The sequence below is a fragment of the Urtica dioica genome, chromosome 5, assembly GCF_054948205.1.
Source record: "Urtica dioica subsp. dioica isolate 48M chromosome 5, U.dioica_male_clone48M_v1_H2, whole genome shotgun sequence".
NCBI lineage: Eukaryota > Viridiplantae > Streptophyta > Magnoliopsida > Rosales > Urticaceae > Urtica > Urtica dioica.
In genome coordinates this window covers 36,054,282-36,062,233 of record NC_142760.1, presented here as the reverse complement: position 1 = coordinate 36,062,233, position 7,952 = coordinate 36,054,282, and the positions used below count along the sequence as shown (strand labels likewise).

At 40.4% G+C, this 7,952-nt stretch overlaps 1 pseudogene; it reads left to right on the top strand.

The window, feature by feature from the left end:
- Nucleotides 1-259: 259 nt before the first annotated feature.
- On the top strand, nt 260-3,001 carry LOC149398156 (putative disease resistance protein At1g12290; annotated as a pseudogene).
- Nucleotides 3,002-7,952: the final 4,951 nt, after the last annotated feature.

Sequence of the window (7,952 nt, the reverse complement as noted above, 5' to 3'; positions counted from 1 at the left end):
CACAAACCAAAATATCTTGAAAGAAACTTATTAAATTACATTTTGACCCGAAAAAATATATTAAAATGAAGCAATTTCAAAGCTTTAAGGTATTATTTTAATTTAAATATAATGATACAATTTTAATATTACATATAGAGCATATGCAACATTAATACGGTGGTTCTTTTGCGATTTTCATGCATCTTTCATTTATGAATGGTAACTTTTTAAATGTAAATCACAGTAACAGTAAAGAGTAAATTTCAATGATGTAGGAATGGAGATTGTCGCTGCAGTAATTGGCCCTGTTGTGGAATGTGCATCGTCTGGAGCAGCCAAACGATGGAAACATCACAGATACATAAAAAAGAACATGCGCGCTCTCAGAAAGGCCTCGGAGAAACTCAAGTGTCGAAGGGAAGATCTTAAGTCGAGACTCGAAACCGAAATTATCCCTGAAGAGACCGAGGAGACAGAGGAACTCAAATTATGGATGAAAAGTGTGGATGATATGTCTTGTGCCTTAGAAGAAATCGGATACGAAGCGAGGCAAGTAAAATTCTTAGAACAGGCAGGGGTGGGAAGAAGAGTTGAAGAAATGATTCCGGAAGCCGATAAACTCTATGAAGAAGGTGTTAACTTTCGAGAAGGAAGTTTGGTCAGGACGATACCGCGGCGTGGGAATGAGAAGCCGACGACGACAGGGCTGTTTGGAGGCGACACGCCGGCGGAGAAGACAAAAGGAGAGATATTGCGTTGCTTGGCGGATGAGAAAGCAATGAGGATTGGAGTCCATGGGATGGGTGGGGCTGGTAAGACAACCGTGCTCGAACATCTCCATAACGACCTTCTAAAAGTCGGCGACAAGATTGGAAGCAAGTTCAAAAAGGTCGTCTGGATCACTGCGTCAAAGGCATCCGGTGTAAGTGGTTTACAGGATAAAGTCGCGTGTGAGTTTGGTTTGCCTTTAGACGAGAAAGACGATGAAGAAAAAAGGGCTGCGGAGTTGTTTAGAGGATTAAAAAAATGAGAGGTTCCTGCTCATCATCGATGATCTGTGGGAATATTATCCTCTCGAAAAGGTCGGAGTCCCCAACCCAACCCCCGAAAATGGATGCAAGTTGGTACTCACGACTCGGTCACGTGACATTTGCAGCAAGATGGAATGCGACGAGATAATACTAATGGGGCTTTTGTCGGTGCAAGAGGCAGAGACATTGTTCTTGGTTAAGGTCGGAAAACGCGTGGCTTCTAACCCAGGTCTTCCTCTTGCGATCGTCACCGTGGCTGGAGGCATGAGAGACAAAATGGACGTAAAAGAGTGGGAGGTCGCGCTAACTGAACTCAAGGATGTCAGACATTCTTCATCGGAAGAAATTACTAAAACTTTGAGGTTCAGTTACGATCGGCTGAAGGATGTGAGATTTAAAGAGTGTCTTCTGCATTGCGCGTTGTATCCTGCAGACCATCTCATCGATAGAAGTTCTTTGATAGACCAGTTGATAGCCCAAGGAAGTGTTGATCACGGCAGGACGGTGAAAGTAAGGAAGGACAAATGTCATGTTATGTTGAATGAGCTTGTGCGTGATTGCTTGTTGATCGATGCAGTCAACCACACCAATAAGAAATGTGTGAAGCTCCACGACTCGGTGAGGGATATGGCAATACAAATCATGCGGGAGACTCCATCTCGATACTTGATAGAGGCGATGGGAGGTGAAAAATGGGATGAGGAACTCGAGAAGGTTTCATTGATGGGAATCATCCCCGTTGCCAAGCCCCCAAAGTGTCCAAGACTATCAACGTTGTTATTCTTCAACGTTTCACTACTGGAACCTATCTCTGAAGATTTCTTCACGCGAATGACGGGACTGTCTGTTCTCGATCTATCTTGGACAAGAATCATAACCCGTCCTGGTTCCACATTTGGTCTGGAAAATATTGCTGTGTTGTTGCTCAGAGGTTGCAGATTCCTGACGTGCGTTCCAGATCTGTCAGAATTGAGGAACTTAATAAGGCTGGACTTGTGCGATTCAAACATCAAAGAATATCCTAAAGGGTTAGAAAAGTTGGTTAAACTGACGCACCTTGACTTAGGTGGTATCTGGGCTATGCATCCCGAAGGGCTTCTCTCCGAGCTCTCCAACCTAATCTACCTCTCGATTATTTTTCCACGTGAAGCTAAAATGGAGAGCGCATAAGAGTTGGCAGCTCTGCAGAATCTTGAGACTCTAATAGTGAATTTTCGGAGTTGCAGCCTCTTCGACAAGTATCTTCGGATGATCCCCAACGGACCAGCGACGACGCAATCGTGTAAGATAGACATATGCTCCATGTACGAGGGCATGATCTTTCCCAAGGGCCCGTTAATGGTACCTAATAATACCGAGAACCTCTGTGTGTGGAATTGCGAAGTTGAAAAAAGTTTGTGCCGTTTAGTATCCTTCGAAAACATAATAAACTTGCATGTTGTATGATTCACCGGCCGTGTTTCCTCTTCTTCAAAACATCAAGGAGTTGCAACTTGAATGGCTGCCAGATCTGCAAGCGTTATTCGGTCAAGAGAGCGATGGAACGGCTTCTCCAGCGTTGCCACTCGGGGCATTCTCCTCTCTCAAGAAACTAAAGATCAAGGAATGTTCTAAATTGAAGACATTGTTTGTTGTTGGCAAAGACACCTCGTTTCCGAGTCTGGAAGCGATCACCATCAGGTACTGCAACCAGTGGGAGGAATTAATATCATATGAAAATGAGGATGCAATAATAATGAGCCTTCCCACTCTGAAAAGTATCACGTTGTTAGATTTACCTGAATTGAAGAGCGCTCAGTTCGTCGCAGATTCCTTGTCGGGTGGTTGGATAATCGGATGTCCAAAATTGAAAGAGGTCGCTTACATCTCTTCAAAATTTGGTCAAAGTGAGCAAAGTGAAACAGAAGAGCAAAGTGAGCCTTGACTTGGTCATTTTCGTTATTATTGTGAGTTGTAACCTTTATTTGGTTGAGGTGCGTTTTATTATTCCTTTTGGGGTTTTTTTCTTTTCTTGTAAAGCCACGTAGTGTTAAGGTATGCGATTTTTGTGGCTCAATTTGTAGTTTAAATTTCGCTGTTTACGGTCTTAAATTGTAACGCACTCCAAATGTTCGACAGAAATACAAAACTAGAATATTGTCCAATTTTTGTCTCTATTTTTTTTCCTTTTTCTCCCTGCGAGAAATATAAATGCTATGTTTGTGTTATTCTCTGTTTTGTGCAGCGATATCTTGATACGAAAACCAACAATTATGTATGAACTAAGCTTTTTTGTAATGATAGATTTCACATGGAGAATTATGACATTATCAATTATAGAGTACATTCATCTGGATGATTTATCTGTTCTTTTTTGAATTTATAGCTTATGGTTTTGTATCTGATTGTCGCTTGAAGAAACCCAAAACCTGAATGCAATGATGGCTTGTTGATGTTGCTCAAGAATTTATATACATCTGCTATGGCATTGAAAATTATGATCCTCTAAATGATTGCGTACAGTCATTTGGATATTTTCTTTGTGGGAACAAATATTCATTATGTGGAGAAGGGAACTTTGCTCTCTTTAGAATTTATTTTCTATCGAATAGTATTTGAAGAAACGGTTGATCGTAGCTTAAAACCCGAATCTGCTGTGACAATGGCTTTCTGCAAAAACCAAGAAACTAAACCAAGAAAATGATTTAATGAAATACAAGCAACTCCAATCGAATAGTTCAATCAAGATAGAATAATGAAAGAGATTAAGAAATGGACTACTTTCAGCCTCAGAAGCAAATCCATGATCAATGAGCAATATACTCTCAATGTTGTTGTGCCTAACCAAACTCTCAATGGTCCTTTAAATAGACTTGTGTATTGGTGACTTACACACCAAGTCACTTACAAGATGATCCAACGGTCAAAATCTAGAAATGCATAAATATGCAAAGATCTGCGCTTTTCCCTTTCTACCCGCTTGATCTAATTATTAAGGCTAATCCTGAGTTAATATAAGATTAAATACAGCGGAATCCGAAGACAGTTTTTTTATGTTCCTCAAGGTTGGTCATATTCTAGCTTTACAGGAACCACCCACCCATAAGTCTTGAAAAGGAAAAAGAGAGCCTGGACGTACGTTTAAAAAGATACAAATTAGATAAGCAATCAGTTATTTGTGAAGGGATGGCATAAAACACAACGATTACCTTGTAGAAATGGCAGTGTAAAGCCAGTGAGACTTTACAGGAACTGAATGCTCTTGCCCAGTCGAACTCAAAAGATGGGGTTTCCTTCATAACTCAGGTCCTTAAACGTCGTTGAAAAAGAGCATATTTTATTCTACGCCTTTGAAACATCCTCTCCTTGTTTTGCATCATTGAATGTTGTTTTGTTTATTTAATTTTTACCTGTATTCTGAGTGGGATTATTATAAAAGCTTTTATAGAATTATTTCCCGCTGCTATTCTGCTGTGCTGGTCCTTAATGTTTATCTGTTAAAGCTTATTAGTCATTTAATTAATTCTGATATTATCTAGTAGTTAGAGTTTCTTGGTTTGTTAGCTTTATTGTTATGTTATCTATTTTATAGGATAGTATGTTATTCCCTTCCTGGTATGTATTTAAAGGATCAGTTGATCAGAGAAATAATATTGAGTATTCTCATTCTCTTGTTATCACGCTCTAATTTCTACATGGTATCAGAGCGGTTTTAACTCGATCTCAATGACCAAATACGGCCAACCTCATGCCTTTGCCTCGTCATCTGAAACACCAGCCCTAAACACACCTGAACAAACCTCAAACACCATCACCAGCCATAGATTAAATGGCCAAAATTACCTTCAATGGTCTCAGTCGGTGCAGATGTTCATATGTGGGCGTGGAAGAGATGATCACGTCACCGGAGAAGCTCAAGCTCCGAAGTCTGACGATCCGAAGTTCAGAATGTGGAAGGCGGACAATAATATGGTAATGTCATGGTTAGTAAATTCTATGACTCCCGAAATTGGAGAGAATTTTCTTCTCTATTCTACAACATCAGAGATTTGGGAAGCTGCTCGGGCCACCTTCTCAGACTTAGAAAATACCTCGGAGCTGTTTGAGGCTGAAAATCTCTTACACGACTCTAAACAAGGAGAAGCATTTGTCACTCAATTCTACACCATACTCACCAAGCTATGGCAGAAGATAGATGCATACAATCAACATAAGTGGAGCTGCCCTTCCGACTCACTCCTCTACTCAAAGATTCTAGAGACGAAGCGAGTATTCAAGCTGCTGTCCGGCCTAAACAAGGAGTTGTTGGAATCGATCTAGGGTTTAAGAAAATAATTAACGCTTCGGTAAGCGGCGGAATTTAAAAAAATTTCTTTTATAAGTAAAAACGGTTTTTACTAACCTAGACAAGTGCAAGTACATGTAATTAAAAATCAATATGAGCTAAGAGTTTACTAACCTTTCTTGAAGCTTGAACTTTGAAGAAGCTTTTGGAAAGTTTGCAACGCTCTTCTCCCCTCGCAGCACGTCTCTCTTCCTTTCCTCGGCACCTCGAGCAACCACGAAAGTTTCTATCACTAAATCACTCGAAAAGAAGGAATCAGTGAGTGGGCACTTTTAAACGCTACGACTTAAGAACGAGTCTCGAAGTCGCAGAGCTAAACACTAGGTCGAGTGAGGACCTAGGTGCCAAAACAAGAAAAATCGAAAATAAACTAGAAAGAGAGAGAGAGAGAGGATTTCGGCCACAATGTCTAGAGAGAGAGTCTCTCAATCTCTAACTTGTGTGGGATGATTGGAATGAGAGGAATGAGGGTCCTATTTATAGGAGAAGGGTTGGCCTTGGAAGGAAGTAGTTTCCTCTTATTTTCCAAGCCTTTTTGAGCAATCTTTTATTGCCCAAATCCCCTAAATGGGCGCCTACATCAAACACATCCCCAAGGTATTAGTTTCCTCTTTTATTCCATGCCTTGCCTTTGACTTTCTCTTGGCTTGTTTGGCCGAACATCTACTTTCCTCATAGAGGAGATTTGTTTCCTCTTTTTCTTTTGGCAAGTATCTTGATACATTTATGCACAAAATAATCTCTCTTTTCCTTGGGTACTTGGGCGCCTATCCTCATCTAGAAGGAGCTTCTAGAAGCTTCTTCATTTGTTCATAACAATATGAGAAAAGCCCATTAAGAATTTTCAATAAAATTCTTATGAAACGAAATTCATTCACAAGGCCCAATTAATCATATTATGGCCGAGTGACATTAAGTCATAAAATGAACTTGTCAAAAAATTTATTGACATTCATTTCATCCTTTGTCTCAAAAGACAAAAATACCCTTTTAACTATTTTCGTTCTTGTTTTGACTTAGCTTCCAGTTTAACTATTCCTATCGATGTGATTCGTGACAGTGACCTCATGGACCCAAATGAACAAAGCTTGAGCTAAACAGTTGGACTCAAAAGTTCACAAACCTTTTCCAAGTTTAGCTTAATGCCAACTGACTCCACTAAAGAGCTGACACTGAAAATCTCTCGGTTCAAATGAATTTATTTTCTACTCAAGAATTCGACCTAATTATGATGAGCGGATCCACTGAATATTATCTATGTTTACCCTTCATGAATGTCATCAGCTAGTCGGGATTTACTAAATTACCATTTTACCCTTCTAGCTGTTATTTCCTCAACTCCTTTGTCGCTTGTGAATAAGTTAGAAACAATGTATTGACGAGGAGCTAACAAGTCACATTGTTTCATCCAAAAGAGTCAGGACTCAATTTGGACACTGGCCAGTTCATTTATTCACACTCCAAGGAACAAAGCATGAGGTGACATACATTGCATTTCAGCAATCTTGTACATGAATTCCATATCTATGAGAACTTCACAAAGTTACTCATGACAGACTCACAACTTAGTACTTCACCAATAGTCCTTGTTCGGAATCACATAGTGAGTCGGAACTTTGACTTTCTCAAATGAGAATACTAAGGTGTGAAATGGCATGTCTCATTTCAGGATTAAGGTAAGCATGATGCAATTCATACATAGTGACTTCGAGACATAAGAGGTTAAATGGTTTGTTCTTATATTGTCTCTAGAAGTGCACTGGTCAATTCAGTATCTTCGGAAGATACCTAGAAGAACTATAGAGTCCCCAACTCTCAATTCCTCATAACCAGACATCATAGATTCTTCTAACAATCATACTGAGGTCAATAGTCCTTTGACCCTAAGATTGCGAATATATCGTTTTAAGCAAACTACGAAGAGTTTGTTCATGCAAATCTACATTTGTCTCTTCGTAAGTTGTTAAGTTTGTTTATGGACTAAAAGACTAAGGTTTTATCATAAAGCTTCAAACAAAGAAAGAATGAATGAACGTTTCAACTTTATTAATGAATAGATAGGCAATTACAAGCAAGAGTCTTCATGAGACTTTATTACATCAAATGTACAAAATAAAGACTACAACTCTTCTTGTGGGCACCATTGACAACAGGAGCTAGATGAAGTCCGGGGGAGGATCCTCAGCATTAAGCCTCTCCCATCGCTACGAGAGGCCTTCTCGATGGTCAGGCACGAAGAAAGCCGCCGCAACCTCATGATGACAAACCAGCTTGTATCCGGGTCCAACTCACAAGATGCCGCTGCCCTCATAGCCCATGAGGAATCACACGCACTTGCTGCCAAGGCTCCATACAACAGGCAGCGGAAAGGCAGACCGTACTGTGACCTCTGCAAGAAACCGGGGCACGCACGAGACACCTACTGGGAGATCCACGGGAAACCAGCCAATTGGAAACCATCGAGGTACTCGAAGGAACCGGAGATTCAAGCCAACTCAGCGTCAACCAGCCCATTCAGCCCGGAGCAACTAGAGATGCTTACATGCCTTATCAAAAGGGAAAATCAAAGCGCTGACTCTACTACTCCAGGTTCTTCAGGATTAATAGCACAAAGA